At 49.4% G+C, this 18,314-nt stretch overlaps 8 non-coding genes and 1 pseudogene across 8 annotated transcripts; all 9 read left to right on the top strand.

The window, feature by feature from the left end:
• Positions 1-5,609: 5,609 nt before the first annotated feature.
• LOC141193881 (U2 spliceosomal RNA) lies at positions 5,610-5,800 on the top strand. Its single transcript, XR_012266686.1, has one exon. It is a non-coding gene; the product is annotated as a U2 spliceosomal RNA (small nuclear RNA).
• Positions 5,801-6,915: 1,115 nt separating this feature from the next.
• LOC141193880 (U2 spliceosomal RNA) lies at positions 6,916-7,106 on the top strand. Its single transcript, XR_012266685.1, has one exon. It is a non-coding gene; the product is annotated as a U2 spliceosomal RNA (small nuclear RNA).
• A 1,115-nt stretch (positions 7,107-8,221) lies between these two features.
• Positions 8,222-8,412, top strand: LOC141193879 (U2 spliceosomal RNA). The gene has a single exon (XR_012266684.1). It is a non-coding gene; the product is annotated as a U2 spliceosomal RNA (small nuclear RNA).
• A 1,115-nt stretch (positions 8,413-9,527) lies between these two features.
• On the top strand, positions 9,528-9,718 carry LOC141194280 (U2 spliceosomal RNA). Its single transcript, XR_012267066.1, has one exon. It is a non-coding gene; the product is annotated as a U2 spliceosomal RNA (small nuclear RNA).
• Positions 9,719-10,833: 1,115 nt separating this feature from the next.
• LOC141193878 (U2 spliceosomal RNA) lies at positions 10,834-11,024 on the top strand. Its single transcript, XR_012266683.1, has one exon. It is a non-coding gene; the product is annotated as a U2 spliceosomal RNA (small nuclear RNA).
• Positions 11,025-12,139: 1,115 nt separating this feature from the next.
• Positions 12,140-12,330, top strand: LOC141193877 (U2 spliceosomal RNA). The gene has a single exon (XR_012266682.1). It is a non-coding gene; the product is annotated as a U2 spliceosomal RNA (small nuclear RNA).
• Positions 12,331-13,445: 1,115 nt separating this feature from the next.
• On the top strand, positions 13,446-13,608 carry LOC141193734 (U2 spliceosomal RNA; annotated as a pseudogene).
• A 523-nt stretch (positions 13,609-14,131) lies between these two features.
• On the top strand, positions 14,132-14,316 carry LOC141193617 (U2 spliceosomal RNA). The gene has a single exon (XR_012266521.1). It is a non-coding gene; the product is annotated as a U2 spliceosomal RNA (small nuclear RNA).
• A 1,115-nt stretch (positions 14,317-15,431) lies between these two features.
• Positions 15,432-15,622, top strand: LOC141193876 (U2 spliceosomal RNA). Its single transcript, XR_012266681.1, has one exon. It is a non-coding gene; the product is annotated as a U2 spliceosomal RNA (small nuclear RNA).
• Positions 15,623-18,314: the final 2,692 nt, after the last annotated feature.

Below are 18,314 nucleotides of genomic sequence, written 5' to 3'. Positions count from 1 at the left end.
CTGTTAAACTGTTGCTTATGGCGGTCTCTGTGAGCTTCTCAGCGACATTCAGCCAGCCAGGTATCCTGCCTGCAGTAGATGGAATGTGGCAATGGAACGCTGGCTGCGCGTGTTGACGCGCCCCCTGGGACATATTCCTATTTGAGGGGAATACCCGGCACCGGATCAGATGGGGGGTTGTAGTCTCCGAGCGGCTGTGACCCGGCCCGTGCCCAGGGCGTCAAGCTCAGTGTTATGTGGCAGTCCTACAGATGTTATTAAGAGTTCTTTTGTGTCGACTACGCCACCCGTTGTGATGCGGTCACTGTGGCCGCCGCTGCAGCAGGGTCCGCTGAGGCTGATGGTGGATGCGCAGCTTGGTGGGATAACCCCCAACGGGAGGGGTATAGCCTCAGAGGGGACAGGCGCAGAGGATGGGGGTTGTGGTGGTGTAGTGCAGACGGCAGTGAAGACAGAGTCGGGTTGTGCAGTTAAGGGTGTTTACTTACTGCAGATGTTGTACTGGTCACTCCAGCTGCTAGTGACCACCCGAGCCGTGCTGCGTCCACCAGGTCCTGGATCCAGCCAACCCCCAAACAAGTCCAGAGCGTGGCCCTGAGCTCTCTTTCTGTCCCGTTCTCTGGCCGTCCCCACCAGTAATCCACCTAGGTCCAGCTCCCTCGGGCCTTCTGTTGGGACACCCTTGGCCCTGGGTTCCCTGACCCTTCATGTGGTGTGCCTTCGGGGTGGATGTGATGGGTGACCATGGCAGATGCTGCCCACGGTCTCCGGTCTCTGGCTGGGGAATGTTTTTACCCCCACCAGCTTGGGTTCCGGTACCCTGATGCCGACTCTTCACCCGGTGCTTTTAGTTGGGATCTCAGAGTCCTTCTCTTCTGTGCTCTGGGTCTCTCTCTTTTCTCCTCTCTCACTCTGGGTCTTTGTCTTTCTTCTCTCCTCTGCTCCTGACTTGTTCTCTGCAGCTGACTGACTCTCTGCATCTGATCCTCTGCATCTGACTTGTTCTCTGCAGCTGACTGACTCTCTGCATCTGATCCTCTGCATCTGACCCTGTTCTTAGTTGGTGCCCACCTTATATACACCCTCTATGTGTGAGCTCAGGTGACCAGCACCCAATGAGCTCCTAACTTTACCCAGGCTGCTCCCCCTATCTGCCCCTACACTACTTGGGATGTACCACCTCCCTCCCACTCCAGCCAGGAACAGACTCGGTCGTACCTGCACATTTCTAAGTGGGAGTACCGTCGGTCTGTTCCCCGGAAATGGGATGTGTGTAGTGCATGCAGCCTACCGAGCTCAGTTCCACTCTCCATCCTTGCCCGGGAGTGGAATATCACACCTCTGGGTTGAGGTGCAATACTCCTGTAGCAGCCGAATCCTCAGGGTGCTACATTCCCCCCTGGTAAACCACAGCACGTCCTCGGGCTGTAAAGACAAAAACACCAAAACATACAAATTTTTTTTTTTTCATATAAACATAATAAAACATATAAAACATTATATATATAAAACTTTTCATATAAACATTCTCGTCGTCTCTTGTTTCAGGTTCCTCCTCCGGACACTGTGCAACGTGTGTCCGGGAAAAGTGCGACAGTCTCTTAGAAAAACTGGTTTTACTATAAAACCGGTAGGGGGCGCTTTAGGACGCGCAACTATATACAGGGGAAGTTGGCCGCTCTCAGTCCTCGGCCAGGTAGAGGGAAGGGAATGGCTGCTCACAGTCCTCAGCCTGTGGGATTAAGGGGTTAACGGGTAAACAGTTCACTCAGCTGGTCCCAACGGGGACTATATATAAGTATCAACAGTTTCTTTGGTACCCGGTCGGGTAACTATTTACATCACTTCTCTGCCGCACTCAACGGCGTCTTCCTCCTGCTCTTTGCTTACAGCTGGTTGTTACTTCAGACCCGTCCGGGTCCTCTTGCTCCTCCTCCTCGCACCGCAACTCCTCCTCCGTCAGGCGGTGTACGTGGAGGGCGTAAGGTCCTTTGGCACACTTGTGCCGGGTGAAGGTGACCTCGTCTCCGATGTAGAGGTCACGACCTCTGTGCCCCTCCGGCAGATGGGACTCCACGTCTCTGCGCGTGACAAAGACGTCGCCGGGGGTGTTGTTGTCTCTGATGAAGCCCCACCCGTGCTGCTGGTTAAACTTGATTACAGTCCCGGTGGTACGGGGACTGTGCGCTGCACGGGGGTCCCTCCTGGTCCGGCTCTTTTGCTCGGCGCTCCTTATTTGGGCCTGTTGTTCCCGGACCCGCCTCTCTCTCCGCTCCCTCGCAAACTCCTCGAGCTGTTGGCGGCAGCACTCCGCAAGCTCTGCTGCAGCTGCCCTAGTTTCCTGAGTGAACCCCATTAGATCTTCTCCGGTGGGGTCCCACTCAAACTGTGCTTCCGCTAGCGGGGGCGAGATCCTTATTACGGGCTTCGGAGCCGGAATCAGGGGTGCACACATGGCCCCAACCCTCCTCTGGTGCTCCAGTTCGTAATACTTCTGGGGCCAGATGAAAGGCTGCCCGTCCGGCCACGTGTGCTGGGCAAACAAGTCCTCTCCCAGACGCGGCACCCTTGGTTTTACGGGTGCGGGCGCGGTGGTGGTGGCGCCCGGGTTGCCCAGGCCTTGCGGCCAGGCCTGGGGCACCTGGAAGGTGAAGGGCACCGTTAATACGGCGGCGCCCTGGGCTACCTGGCCTTGCGACCAGGCCGGAGGCTCCGCAGAGGTAGGGGGCGCTGTTGGTGTTGCGGCGCCCGGGAATTCTAGGCCCTGCGACCAGGCTGGTGGTACTTCCTGCTTGGTCACGCTCGGGGTCGAGGCGTGTGACGTCACAGGGGTCGCGGCGACGGCTTCCGGTTGGGGCCTAGTCTGCGTCGGTGACATGGCGTTTTCGGGCACAGCAGGGGGACTTTCGGGCTCTGCGACGGGGAGCTGGGGCAGGTAAGCGGTGTCACGGCTTGGGGTATAGGCGTCCCCTTTACCTGCCTCCACTCGTTCGGCTCCCTCCTCGGCGCCGTCTCCGGCCTTGGGTCCTCCCGCGCCATCCTCAGAGGCGGTCTCCTTCCTCATCTCGGCTGGCGTGCTCCGGGTCTTGGTTTCAGCTTGCGTCTTGGTTTCAGCTTGCTGGGCCATCTCCCGGCTCCATTCCGCCAATATCTCGCGCTGTACCCGGGCCATCCTCCGTGCGAGGCCCTCCAGGGCAGTCTGCGCACACTCCCGGTCTCGGGGGAGCTGTGCAAGGACCTCCACTAGGCCTAGTGGGGTCGTGGTGTCCAGCAGGCTCCTGACCAACGGGTCGGTGCTGCTCTGCTCTTCTTCCAGCAGGCTCCTGGCCAGCGGGCCGGTGCTGCTCTGCTCTCTGGACATCTCCGGGTGAGCTTCTCTGCTACTCCTCTCCAGACTTCCTGCCTCCGGGTGCGCTCGCTCCAGACTGCTCCAGGCGGCACCCATCTTCGTTCTTTTCTTTCGTCTCCTCCCACTTCGAGGGCGGTCCCGGGGCAACTCGGTGACTGTCAGCTCCAGGGGTAGTTCTTTCACGCTGACAGACACCTCCAGCATCACAGTCTCTGTTGGTGGGGGCGGTTTCCACTTTTGGCGCCATTTTCTGTCCTGGCCCACGATGGGAGGTGGCCTCTTGCCCTCCTTTGGCACGCCCATAATGGCGTCCGCTGCTCTTCCAAGGCGGGAAATCTGCGGTTTTGGCGGGAAGCGTCGCCCAGTGGCGGGAAACTCTGCAGATGGCGGGAACAAGTTGGAAATGGCGGACAATCGGCGGGAAACGACTGGTGATGGAGTCCGATGGCGTGGACCCTCCGGAACCGGCGGGAGACTTCTTTCTGAGGTAAACTTGCACTTTTCTTCAGGCACGCAGTACCCGGGTGCTGCGGGCACGTAATCCTGCCGACTACGCCAAAGTTGACGCGCCCCCTGGGACATATTCCTATTTGAGGGGAATACCCGGCACCGGATCAGATGGGGGGTTGTAGTCTCCGAGCGGCTGTGACCCGGCCCGTGCCCAGGGCGTCAAGCTCAGTGTTATGTGGCAGTCCTACAGATGTTATTAAGAGTTCTTTTGTGTCGACTACGCCACCCGTTGTGATGCGGTCACTGTGGCCGCCGCTGCAGCAGGGTCCGCTGAGGCTGATGGTGGATGCGCAGCTTGGTGGGATAACCCCCAACGGGAGGGGTATAGCCTCAGAGGGGACAGGCGCAGAGGATGGGGGTTGTGGTGGTGTAGTGCAGACGGCAGTGAAGACAGAGTCGGGTTGTGCAGTTAAGGGTGTTTACTTACTGCAGATGTTGTACTGGTCACTCCAGCTGCTAGTGACCACCCGAGCCGTGCTGCGTCCACCAGGTCCTGGATCCAGCCAACCCCCAAACAAGTCCGGAGCGTGGCCCTGAGCTCTCTTTCTGTCCCGTTCTCTGGCCGTCGCCACCAGTAATCCACCTAGGTCCAGCTCCCTCGGGCCTTCTGTTGGGACACCCTTGGCCCTGGGTTCCCTGACCCTTCATGTGGTGTGCCTTCGGGGTGGATGTGATGGGTGACCGTGGCAGACGCTGCCCACGGTCTCCGGTCTCTGGCTGGGGAATGTTTTTACCCCCACCAGCTTGGGTTCCGGTACCCTGATGCCGACTCTTCACCCGGTGCTTTTAGTTGGGATCTCAGAGTCCTTCTCTTCTGTGCTCTGGGTCTCTCTCTTTTCTCCTCTCTCACTCTGGGTCTTTGTCTTTCTTCTCTCCTCTGCTCCTGACTTGTTCTCTGCAGCTGACTGACTCTCTGCATCTGATCCTCTGCATCTGACTTGTTCTCTGCAGCTGACTGACTCTCTGCATCTGATCCTCTGCATCTGACCCTGTTCTTAGTTGGTGCCCACCTTATATACACCCTCTATGTGTGAGCTCAGGTGACCAGCACCCAATGAGCTCCTAACTTTACCCAGGCTGCTCCCCCTATCTGCCCCTACACTACTTGGGATGTACCACCTCCCTCCCACTCCAGCCAGGAACAGACTCGGTCGTACCTGCACATTTCTAAGTGGGAGTACCGTCGGTCTGTTCCCCGGAAATGGGATGTGTGTAGTGCATGCAGCCTACCGAGCTCAGTTCCACTCTCCATCCTTGCCCGGGAGTGGAATATCACACCTCTGGGTTGAGGTGCAATACTCCTGTAGCAGCCGAATCCTCAGGGTGCTACACGTGTCATAATAGGCTCTGAGCCTTTATATACCTGTGCACAGCAGCAGCCACCTTCAGTCTGCTGCTGGACAGCCAGCAGCAGCAGCAGCAGCAGGAGAGGTATGTAATCAGGAGCCCTCCTGCTAAGGGTAGACAGCTGCTCGTTCCACCCCACCCCCCGCCTTAATTGGTTCTCCTCCCTTCCAACGGTGTTGAGGCGGGTGGGAACAGCAGGGGGTGAAGGTGCTGTGTTTAAAGAGGTGGAGTTATGCAGATCTAAAACGCGTGGATTGCAGCAGCAGCAAGCCGAAAAGTGCAGGCATGTAAGGGATCTAGAGGTTGACAACATGTCTTCTTAACGGGAGTCCAGGAGCTCATCTCCACAAATGGACTTTTCAGGATCCTTGGGTGGCTCCGTAGTTTGAAACCAATTCTGGTTATCGCTTCTCGGCCTTTTGGCTAAGATCAAGTGTAGTATCTGTTCTTATCAGTTTAATATCTGATACGTCCCCTATCTGGGGACCATATATTAAATGGATTTTTAGAACAGGGAGATGGAAAAAGAGCTTGCTCTGTCCACTCCACGCATTGACCTGGTATTGCAGTATCTCCAGGACCGGTGCACCCCTTCTTTAATGCAGTTTCTAAAATCAGAAAGAATTGAATTCAATGTTTTTTGTTCATTTTGCTTGTTTGTCGGATTTTGGGATGGACTCTTTGGCTTTGCTTTTCTTCTCCTCATTGGATTTTTCATGTTCAAAGTTGCAGAAGCCAGATTACAAGCTCATTTTGGTTCAACTTCAGCAACTGTGCATTGCATTGCCATGTAATGTGATGCAATGCTATCTTTCTAGCTCTCCCTTTTTACTTCCTTTTGGATAAACAGACATATTAGGCAAGCATTTTGGAGCTTTCACCTAAATAACTACAGGTGGTGAGATAAGCTGCACAATATAATTGACCTTTCAGTATATTGTTGCACACACACCATCTATTTAGCAAATGCCCTTGTTATCAACAGCAGCCTTTTAAACTCACCTGAGCTAACAGGTATGTGCGCTGGTTACTCTGCTGCGCTTAAAATTTCTTTTTTGGTTTGCTACAATGCCTTTTCTGAAACGTTGTCTCCTTCTGCTGGAACACTGACTTCTTTCATTTAATGCCTGCAGACTATAAAAGAGAACCCAACCCAAAAAGTTTGGTTGATTAGTCTGTGGCATTCTGTTAAACTGTTGCTTATGGCGGTCTCTGTGAGCTTCTCAGCGACATTCAGCCAGCCAGGTATCCTGCCTGCAGTAGATGGAATGTGGCAATGGAACGCTGGCTGCGCGTGTCATAATAGGCTCTGAGCCTTTATATACCTGTGCACAGCAGCAGCCACCTTCAGTCTGCTGCTGGACAGCCAGCAGCAGCAGCAGCAGGAGAGGTATGTAATCAGGAGCCCTCCTGCTAAGGGTAGACAGCTGCTCGTTCCACCCCACCCCCCGCCTTAATTGGTTCTCCTCCCTTCCAACGGTGTTGAGGCGGGTGGGAACAGCAGGGGGTGAAGGTGCTGTGTTTAAAGAGGTGGAGTTATGCAGATCTAAAACGCGTGGATTGCAGCAGCAGCAAGCCGAAAAGTGCAGGCATGTAAGGGATCTAGAGGTTGACAACATGTCTTCTTAACGGGAGTCCAGGAGCTCATCTCCACAAATGGACTTTTCAGGATCCTTGGGTGGCTCCGTAGTTTGAAACCAATTCTGGTTATCGCTTCTCGGCCTTTTGGCTAAGATCAAGTGTAGTATCTGTTCTTATCAGTTTAATATCTGATACGTCCCCTATCTGGGGACCATATATTAAATGGATTTTTAGAACAGGGAGATGGAAAAAGAGCTTGCTCTGTCCACTCCACGCATTGACCTGGTATTGCAGTATCTCCAGGACCGGTGCACCCCTTCTTTAATGCAGTTTCTAAAATCAGAAAGAATTGAATTCAATGTTTTTTGTTCATTTTGCTTGTTTGTCGGATTTTGGGATGGACTCTTTGGCTTTGCTTTTCTTCTCCTCATTGGATTTTTCATGTTCAAAGTTGCAGAAGCCAGATTACAAGCTCATTTTGGTTCAACTTCAGCAACTGTGCATTGCATTGCCATGTAATGTGATGCAATGCTATCTTTCTAGCTCTCCCTTTTTACTTCCTTTTGGATAAACAGACATATTAGGCAAGCATTTTGGAGCTTTCACCTAAATAACTACAGGTGGTGAGATAAGCTGCACAATATAATTGACCTTTCAGTATATTGTTGCACACACACCATCTATTTAGCAAATGCCCTTGTTATCAACAGCAGCCTTTTAAACTCACCTGAGCTAACAGGTATGTGCGCTGGTTACTCTGCTGCGCTTAAAATTTCTTTTTTGGTTTGCTACAATGCCTTTTCTGAAACGTTGTCTCCTTCTGCTGGAACACTGACTTCTTTCATTTAATGCCTGCAGACTATAAAAGAGAACCCAACCCAAAAAGTTTGGTTGATTAGTCTGTGGCATTCTGTTAAACTGTTGCTTATGGCGGTCTCTGTGAGCTTCTCAGCGACATTCAGCCAGCCAGGTATCCTGCCTGCAGTAGATGGAATGTGGCAATGGAACGCTGGCTGCGCGTGTCATAATAGGCTCTGAGCCTTTATATACCTGTGCACAGCAGCAGCCACCTTCAGTCTGCTGCTGGACAGCCAGCAGCAGCAGCAGCAGGAGAGGTATGTAATCAGGAGCCCTCCTGCTAAGGGTAGACAGCTGCTCGTTCCACCCCACCCCCCGCCTTAATTGGTTCTCCTCCCTTCCAACGGTGTTGAGGCGGGTGGGAACAGCAGGGGGTGAAGGTGCTGTGTTTAAAGAGGTGGAGTTATGCAGATCTAAAACGCGTGGATTGCAGCAGCAGCAAGCCGAAAAGTGCAGGCATGTAAGGGATCTAGAGGTTGACAACATGTCTTCTTAACGGGAGTCCAGGAGCTCATCTCCACAAATGGACTTTTCAGGATCCTTGGGTGGCTCCGTAGTTTGAAACCAATTCTGGTTATCGCTTCTCGGCCTTTTGGCTAAGATCAAGTGTAGTATCTGTTCTTATCAGTTTAATATCTGATACGTCCCCTATCTGGGGACCATATATTAAATGGATTTTTAGAACAGGGAGATGGAAAAAGAGCTTGCTCTGTCCACTCCACGCATTGACCTGGTATTGCAGTATCTCCAGGACCGGTGCACCCCTTCTTTAATGCAGTTTCTAAAATCAGAAAGAATTGAATTCAATGTTTTTTGTTCATTTTGCTTGTTTGTCGGATTTTGGGATGGACTCTTTGGCTTTGCTTTTCTTCTCCTCATTGGATTTTTCATGTTCAAAGTTGCAGAAGCCAGATTACAAGCTCATTTTGGTTCAACTTCAGCAACTGTGCATTGCATTGCCATGTAATGTGATGCAATGCTATCTTTCTAGCTCTCCCTTTTTACTTCCTTTTGGATAAACAGACATATTAGGCAAGCATTTTGGAGCTTTCACCTAAATAACTACAGGTGGTGAGATAAGCTGCACAATATAATTGACCTTTCAGTATATTGTTGCACACACACCATCTATTTAGCAAATGCCCTTGTTATCAACAGCAGCCTTTTAAACTCACCTGAGCTAACAGGTATGTGCGCTGGTTACTCTGCTGCGCTTAAAATTTCTTTTTTGGTTTGCTACAATGCCTTTTCTGAAACGTTGTCTCCTTCTGCTGGAACACTGACTTCTTTCATTTAATGCCTGCAGACTATAAAAGAGAACCCAACCCAAAAAGTTTGGTTGATTAGTCTGTGGCATTCTGTTAAACTGTTGCTTATGGCGGTCTCTGTGAGCTTCTCAGCGACATTCAGCCAGTCAGGTATCCTGCCTGCAGTAGATGGAATGTGGCAATGGAACGCTGGCTGCGCGTGTCATAATAGGCTCTGAGCCTTTATATACCTGTGCACAGCAGCAGCCACCTTCAGTCTGCTGCTGGACAGCCAGCAGCAGCAGCAGCAGGAGAGGTATGTAATCAGGAGCCCTCCTGCTAAGGGTAGACAGCTGCTCGTTCCACCCCACCCCCCGCCTTAATTGGTTCTCCTCCCTTCCAACGGTGTTGAGGCGGGTGGGAACAGCAGGGGGTGAAGGTGCTGTGTTTAAAGAGGTGGAGTTATGCAGATCTAAAACGCGTGGATTGCAGCAGCAGCAAGCCGAAAAGTGCAGGCATGTAAGGGATCTAGAGGTTGACAACATGTCTTCTTAACGGGAGTCCAGGAGCTCATCTCCACAAATGGACTTTTCAGGATCCTTGGGTGGCTCCGTAGTTTGAAACCAATTCTGGTTATCGCTTCTCGGCCTTTTGGCTAAGATCAAGTGTAGTATCTGTTCTTATCAGTTTAATATCTGATACGTCCCCTATCTGGGGACCATATATTAAATGGATTTTTAGAACAGGGAGATGGAAAAAGAGCTTGCTTTGTCCGCTCCACGCATTGACCTGGTATTGCAGTATCTCCAGGACCGGTGCACCCCTTCTTTAATGCAGTTTCTAAAATCAGAAAGAATTGAATTCAATGTTTTTTGTTCATTTTGCTTGTTTGTCGGATTTTGGGATGGACTCTTTGGCTTTGCTTTTCTTCTCCTCATTGGATTTTTCATGTTCAAAGTTGCAGAAGCCAGATTACAAGCTCATTTTGGTTCAACTTCAGCAACTGTGCATTGCATTGCCATGTAATGTGATGCAATGCTATCTTTCTAGCTCTCCCTTTTTACTTCCTTTTGGATAAACAGACATATTAGGCAAGCATTTTGGAGCTTTCACCTAAATAACTACAGGTGGTGAGATAAGCTGCACAATATAATTGACCTTTCAGTATATTGTTGCACACACACCATCTATTTAGCAAATGCCCTTGTTATCAACAGCAGCCTTTTAAACTCACCTGAGCTAACAGGTATGTGCGCTGGTTACTCTGCTGCGCTTAAAATTTCTTTTTTGGTTTGCTACAATGCCTTTTCTGAAACGTTGTCTCCTTCTGCTGGAACACTGACTTCTTTCATTTAATGCCTGCAGACTATAAAAGAGAACCCAACCCAAAAAGTTTGGTTGATTAGTCTGTGGCATTCTGTTAAACTGTTGCTTATGGCGGTCTCTGTGAGCTTCTCAGCGACATTCAGCCAGCCAGGTATCCTGCCTGCAGTAGATGGAATGTGGCAATGGAACGCTGGCTGCGCGTGTCATAATAGGTTCTGAGCCTTTATATACCTGTGCACAGCAGCAGCCACCTTCAGTCTGCTGCTGGACAGCCAGCAGCAGCAGCAGCAGGAGAGGTATGTAATCAGGAGCCCTCCTGCTAAGGGTAGACAGCTGCTCGTTCCACCCCACCCCCCGCCTTAATTGGTTCTCCTCCCTTCCAACGGTGTTGAGGCGGGTGGGAACAGCAGGGGGTGAAGGTGCTGTGTTTAAAGAGGTGGAGTTATGCAGATCTAAAACGCGTGGATTGCAGCAGCAGCAAGCCGAAAAGTGCAGGCATGTAAGGGATCTAGAGGTTGACAACATGTCTTCTTAACGGGAGTCCAGGAGCTCATCTCCACAAATGGACTTTTCAGGATCCTTGGGTGGCTCCGTAGTTTGAAACCAATTCTGGTTATCGCTTCTCGGCCTTTTGGCTAAGATCAAGTGTAGTATCTGTTCTTATCAGTTTAATATCTGATACGTCCCCTATCTGGGGACCATATATTAAATGGATTTTTAGAACAGGGAGATGGAAAAAGAGCTTGCTCTGTCCACTCCACGCATTGACCTGGTATTGCAGTATCTCCAGGACCGGTGCACCCCTTCTTTAATGCAGTTTCTAAAATCAGAAAGAATTGAATTCAATGTTTTTTGTTCATTTTGCTTGTTTGTCGGATTTTGGGATGGACTCTTTGGCTTTGCTTTTCTTCTCCTCATTGGATTTTTCATGTTCAAAGTTGCAGAAGCCAGATTACAAGCTCATTTTGGTTCAACTTCAGCAACTGTGCATTGCATTGCCATGTAATGTGATGCAATGCTATCTTTCTAGCTCTCCCTTTTTACTTCCTTTTGGATAAACAGACATATTAGGCAAGCATTTTGGAGCTTTCACCTAAATAACTACAGGTGGTGAGATAAGCTGCACAATATAATTGACCTTTCAGGATATTGTTGCACACACACCATCTATTTAGCAAATGCCCTTGTTATCAACAGCAGCCTTTTAAACTCACCTGAGCTAACAGGTATGTGCGCTGGTTACTCTGCTGCGCTTAAAATTTCTTTTTTGGTTTGCTACAATGCCTTTTCTGAAACGTTGTCTCCTTCTGCTGGAACACTGACTTCTTTCATTTAATGCCTGCAGACTATAAAAGAGAACCCAACCCAAAAAGTTTGGTTGATTAGTCTGTGGCATTCTGTTAAACTGTTGCTTATGGCGGTCTCTGTGAGCTTCTCAGCGACATTCAGCCAGCCAGGTATCCTGCCTGCAGTAGATGGAATGTGGCAATGGAACGCTGGCTGCGCGTGTCATAATAGGCTCTGAGCCTTTATATACCTGTGCACAGCAGCAGCCACCTTCAGTCTGCTGCTGGACAGCCAGCAGCAGCAGCAGCAGGAGAGGTATGTAATCAGGAGCCCTCCTGCTAAGGGTAGACAGCTGCTCGTTCCACCCCACCCCCCGCCTTAATTGGTTCTCCTCCCTTCCAACGGTGTTGAGGCGGGTGGGAACAGCAGGGGGTGAAGGTGCTGTGTTTAAAGAGGTGGAGTTATGCAGATCTAAAACGCGTGGATTGCAGCAGCAGCAAGCCGAAAAGTGCAGGCATGTAAGGGATCTAGAGGTTGACAACATGTCTTCTTAACGGGAGTCCAGGAGCTCATCTCCACAAATGGACTTTTCAGGATCCTTGGGTGGCTCCGTAGTTTGAAACCAATTCTGGTTATCGCTTCTCGGCCTTTTGGCTAAGATCAAGTGTAGTATCTGTTCTTATCAGTTTAATATCTGATACGTCCCCTATCTGGGGACCATATATTAAATGGATTTTTAGAACAGGGAGATGGAAAAAGAGCTTGCTCTGTCCACTCCACGCATTGACCTGGTATTGCAGTATCTCCAGGACCGGTGCACCCCTTCTTTAATGCAGTTTCTAAAATCAGAAAGAATTGAATTCAATGTTTTTTGTTCATTTTGCTTGTTTGTCGGATTTTGGGATGGACTCTTTGGTTTTGCTTTTCTTCTCCTCATTGGATTTTTCATGTTCAAAGTTGCAGAAGCCCGATTACAAGCTCATTTTGGTTCAACTTCAGCAACTGTGCATTGCATTGCCATGTAATGTGATGCAATGCTATCTTTCTAGCTCTCCCTTTTTACTTCCTTTTGGATAAACAGACATATTAGGCAAGCATTTTGGAGCTTTCACCTAAATAACTACAGGTGGTGAGATAAGCTGCACAATATAATTGACCTTTCAGTATATTGTTGCACACACACCATCTATTTAGCAAATGCCCTTGTTATCAACAGCAGCCTTTTAAACTCACCTGAGCTAACAGGTATGTGCGCTGGTTACTCTGCTTCGCTTAAAATTTCTTTTTTGGTTTGCTACAATGCCTTTTCTGAAACGTTGTCTCCTTCTGCTGGAACACTGACTTCTTTCATTTAATGCCTGCAGACTATAAAAGAGAACCCAACCCAAAAAGTTTGGTTGATTAGTCTGTGGCATTCTGTTAAACTGTTGCTTATGGCGGTCTCTGTGAGCTTCTCAGCGACATTCAGCCAGCCAGGTATCCTGCCTGCAGTAGATGGAATGTGGCAATGGAACGCTGGCTGCGCGTGTCATAATAGGCTCTGAGCCTTTATATACCTGTGCACAGCAGCAGCCACCTTCAGTCTGCTGCTGGACAGCCAGCAGCAGCAGCAGCAGGAGAGGTATGTAATCAGGAGCCCTCCTGCTAAGGGTAGACAGCTGCTCGTTCCACCCCACCCCCCGCCTTAATTGGTTCTCCTCCCTTCCAACGGTGTTGAGGCGGGTGGGAACAGCAGGGGGTGAAGGTGCTGTGTTTAAAGAGGTGGAGTTATGCAGATCTAAAACGCGTGGATTGCAGCAGCAGCAAGCCGAAAAGTGCAGGCATGTAAGGGATCTAGAGGTTGACAACATGTCTTCTTAACGGGAGTCCAGGAGCTCATCTCCACAAATGGACTTTTCAGGATCCTTGGGTGGCTCCGTAGTTTGAAACCAATTCTGGTTATCGCTTCTCGGCCTTTTGGCTAAGATCAAGTGTAGTATCTGTTCTTATCGCTTCTCGGCCTTTTGGCTAAGATCAAGTGTAGTATCATTTGAAAAGGCAGTTTTGTCCTTGGGCTGCCCTAGTAAATTGATGCATATTACACACTGGTTTGGTGCACTTGTTAGTACGCCAGGTGGCTCATAGAGTTATCTGATGGAAAACATGGCCCTCCAGGATCGAAGTCACTAGTCTGGGTAAGTGTGAGGGCTTTGGAGCAATGTGCCCCAGGAGTAGGCGCCCTGGTGGGAGTCCAAGCTTACTGGGACTGGGAACCCCAGAAAGACTTGGCTTCGTAGCACGCCGCACCTTTGCCAATCATACTTTCTGAGCAACCCCCCCTATTCCTGGCCTCCGGGCTAGGAAGGGGAATTTTATAAACCCGGTCGGAGGTCCGGTCAGCTTTGGGCTGAGAAACCAACACAGGCTCCAGCTCCACTAGGGTGGCAGCCTAGATGGAAGCTGGGAGCACGAAAACGGCTCTTCTCCGGCTTCGGCTAGGGAGAGCATCGGAGATCCTTGACCCTCGCTGTGGCCTTCTGGCTCGGAGGGATGGGGATGGTTTATTGGGGACCCTCTCCTCCGGGAAGGGTCCACATGAATCCTCGCCTCGTGCGCTGTTTTGGTGTGACTTCGGTCACATTTTTCAGTGCCTTGGATGCAGCTTCAATCAAAAAAAAATCTGTTCTTATCAGTTTAATATCTGATACGTCCCCTATCTGGGGACCATATATTAAATGGATTTTTAGAACAGGGAGATGGAAAAAGAGCTTGCTCTGTCCACTCCACGCATTGACCTGGTATTGCAGTATCTCCAGGACCGGTGCACCCCTTCTTTAATGCAGTTTCTAAAATCAGAAAGAATTGAATTCAATGTTTTTTGTTCATTTTGCTTGTTTGTCGGATTTTGGGATGGACTCTTTGGCTTTGCTTTTCTTCTCCTCATTGGATTTTTCATGTTCAAAGTTGCAGAAGCCAGATTACAAGCTCATTTTGGTTCAACTTCAGCAACTGTGCATTGCATTGCCATGTAATGTGATGCAATGCTATCTTTCTAGCTCTCCCTTTTTACTTCCTTTTGGATAAACAGACATATTAGGCAAGCATTTTGGAGCTTTCACCTAAATAACTACAGGTGGTGAGATAAGCTGCACAATATAATTGACCTTTCAGTATATTGTTGCACACACACCATCTATTTAGCAAATGCCCTTGTTATCAACAGCAGCCTTTTAAACTCACCTGAGCTAACAGGTATGTGCGCTGGTTACTCTGCTGCGCTTAAAATTTCTTTTTTGGTTTGCTACAATGCCTTTTCTGAAACGTTGTCTCCCTCTGCTGGAACACTGACTTCTTTCATTTAATGCCTGCAGACTATAAAAGAGAACACAACCCAAAAAGTTTGGTTGATTAGTCTGTGGCATTCTGTTAAACTGTTGCTTATGGCGGTCTCTGTGAGCTTCTCAGCGACATTCAGCCAGCCAGGTATCCTGCCTGCAGTAGATGGAATGTGGCAATGGAACGCTGGCTGCGCGTGTCATAATAGGCTCTGAGCCTTTATATACCTGTGCACAGCAGCAGCCACCTTCAGTCTGCTGCTGGACAGCCAGCAGCAGCAGCAGCAGGAGAGGTATGTAATCAGGAGCCCTCCTGCTAAGGGTAGACAGCTGCTCGTTCCACCCCACCCCCCGCCTTAATTGGTTCTCCTCCCTTCCAACGGTGTTGAGGCGGGTGGGAACAGCAGGGGGTGAAGGTGCTGTGTTTAAAGAGGTGGAGTTATGCAGATCTAAAACGCGTGGATTGCAGCAGCAGCAAGCCGAAAAGTGCAGGCATGTAAGGGATCTAGAGGTTGACAACATGTCTTCTTAACGGGAGTCCAGGAGCTCATCTCCACAAATGGACTTTTCAGGATCCTTGGGTGGCTCCGTAGTTTGAAACCAATTCTGGTTATCGCTTCTCGGCCTTTTGGCTAAGATCAAGTGTAGTATCTGTTCTTATCAGTTTAATATCTGATACGTCCCCTATCTGGGGACCATATATTAAATGGATTTTTAGAACAGGGAGATGGAAAAAGAGCTTGCTCTGTCCACTCCACGCATTGACCTGGTATTGCAGTATCTCCAGGACCGGTGCACCCCTTCTTTAATGCAGTTTCTAAAATCAGAAAGAATTGAATTCAATGTTTTTTGTTCATTTTGCTTGTTTGTCGGATTTTGGGATGGACTCTTTGGCTTTGCTTTTCTTCTCCTCATTGGATTTTTCATGTTCAAAGTTGCAGAAGCCAGATTACAAGCTCATTTTGGTTCAACTTCAGCAACTGTGCATTGCATTGCCATGTAATGTGATGCAATGCTATCTTTCTAGCTCTCCCTTTTTACTTCCTTTTGGATAAACAGACATATTAGGCAAGCATTTTGGAGCTTTCACCTAAATAACTACAGGTGGTGAGATAAGCTGCACAATATAATTGACCTTTCAGTATATTGTTGCACACACACCATCTATTTAGCAAATGCCCTTGTTATCAACAGCAGCCTTTTAAACTCACCTGAGCTAACAGGTATGTGCGCTGGTTACTCTGCTGCGCTTAAAATTTATTTTTTGGTTTGCTACAATGCCTTTTCTGAAACGTTGTCTCCCTCTGCTGGAACACTGACTTCTTTCATTTAATGCCTGCAGACTATAAAAGAGAACCCAACCCAAAAAGTTTGGTTGATTAGTCTGTGGCATTCTGTTAAACTGTTGCTTATGGCGGTCTCTGTGAGCTTCTCAGCGACATTCAGCCAGCCAGGTATCCTGCCTGCAGTATATGGAATGTGGCAATGGAACGCTGGCTGCGCGTGTCATAATAGGCTCTGAGCCTTTATATACCTGTGCACAGCAGCAGCCACCTTCAGTCTGCTGCTGGACAGCCAGCAGCAGCAGCAGCAGGAGAGGTATGTAATCAGGAGCCCTCCTGCTAAGGGTAGACAGCTGCTCGTTCCACCCCACCCCCCGCCTTAATTGGTTCTCCTCCCTTCCAACGGTGTTGAGGCGGGTGGGAACAGCAGGGGGTGAAGGTGCTGTGTTTAAAGAGGTGGAGTTATGCAGATCTAAAACGCGTGGATTGCAGCAGCAGCAAGCCGAAAAGTGCAGGCATGTAAGGGATCTAGAGGTTGACAACATGTCTTCTTAACGGGAGTCCAGGAGCTCATCTCCACAAATGGACTTTTCAGGATCCTTGGGTGGCTCCGTAGTTTGAAACCAATTCTGGTTATCGCTTCTCGGCCTTTTGGCTAAGATCGTATGACTGTACCTTGATTGGTGCGAGTCTCCTGGAGGAATCCGGACCCTTTTGTGGAGGATTTTCTGCTTTTTCCTGTGGTATTCCATACCGACAGAATCCAAGATGTCTTTTGTGAAGAACACCATCCATTTGTCCGTGGATCCATCTGACCAGAACAAGAACAACGTGGTTTTCATTGTCCAAGACATCGTTGAAGGCAAAGCTGGAGCAAGACGTTCTGAGATCTTCAGTGTCAACGAATTTTCACGTCAAGGTAATTATGACGTTACCTTTATGGACCAGGATGTTTGCCTTAATGTCTTTGAATGGCTCCGTGGTCACTATAGTGACCCCTGCTTGGAAGGAGTTAGATGGGAACCTTTGTTTGGTCTGCAAGAAAAGGAGGTGACTGTGACTGTCTATAACCCTTTTACAGACCCTGAGCTGCTGGAGTGCTTCGTCTCTCGCTACTGTGAATATGTGCGGAAGGGAGTGAAGCAAGTCAATTGTCTAGGAATCTTTAACTGTCAGTATAAATTCCGTGTGAAATTGAAAAGGGATCCTGACAGTGTGGGGGGCTTTAGACACCCTCCATCAAATTTTTCCGTTGCAGGCCATAGAGGTTTCCTCTTTTACCCAGGCCAGCCCATGTTTTGCCGTAGATGCTTTTCTTTTGGACATACCATGGTAACATGCCTTAAAGGGCAGTGTTGCCGAAATTGCAGAAAGGAGGGGCATATGGCCAACCAGTGTCCAGAGGCCAAGTCCTGTGATGTCTGTGGGAGTAGTGATCACATGTATAAGGACTGTCCTATGAGTGCACCTAGACGTTCTGATAAAGAACAGAAGGAGGAGGAGCTGGAGAGGAGGCAGATGGCAAGCGCACTGAAAGTGCTGGAAAGATTGGAGAGGGAGGAGAGAGAGGGAAGGAGGCGGGAAACTGGTAGAGCCTCTCCCTCTACGGCGCCAGAGGAGGTGTCCCTGAGACCATGTTCTTCTTCTGCTGAAGAAATGAGGAAGAAGCGGAGGGAAGAAAAGGAGTTCTGGAGGTAAGTGGCAAAGGTGGAGAAAAAGGCAGTGTCTGCGAGAATATCTAGGAAAGTGGTGGAAGCAGAGCTGCCTGAGATGATGACTTTTGGAGAGGCAATGGACGCAACAGGATGTGAAGTGCAAATCTCGGAACCCGACAGTCCTGAACACCCTTCGGGTCCTGAAAACATTGAAGATTTTTCTTCGGAGGATGATAGGGGTGCAAAGAAGAGTCGTAGGGAGGATGGTGGGGGCAGTGATGATGCAGATTTTAGTGAGCCTCAGAGGAAGATCAGAACTGCCAGAATGAGGAGTGTGGCTGGTGAAGCCAGCGGGTCGGAAACCAGCTGTTCTGTTCTGATGGCGGAGGAGGATAGTGGTGGTGCTGGATAGTGTCACCATATAATATTGTAAATGTTTTTTCTTTTTGTCCTCTTGTGAGCTTTGGTTTAGGCCAAAGGCTATTTCTTTGTGTAATTGGTGAAGGAGTAGAAGTATTATGGGATTTACCATAGTGTCCCAAAACGTAAGAGTGTTT

This window comes from Phyllobates terribilis, unplaced genomic scaffold (genome assembly GCF_046119375.1).
Source record: "Phyllobates terribilis strain yellow unplaced genomic scaffold, ASM4611937v1 Scaffold_66__1_contigs__length_7565176, whole genome shotgun sequence".
NCBI classification, from domain to species: domain Eukaryota; kingdom Metazoa; phylum Chordata; class Amphibia; order Anura; family Dendrobatidae; genus Phyllobates; species Phyllobates terribilis.
The sequence above is the reverse complement of the archived record's forward strand: the minus strand, read 5'-3'. Positions and strand labels throughout refer to the sequence as shown.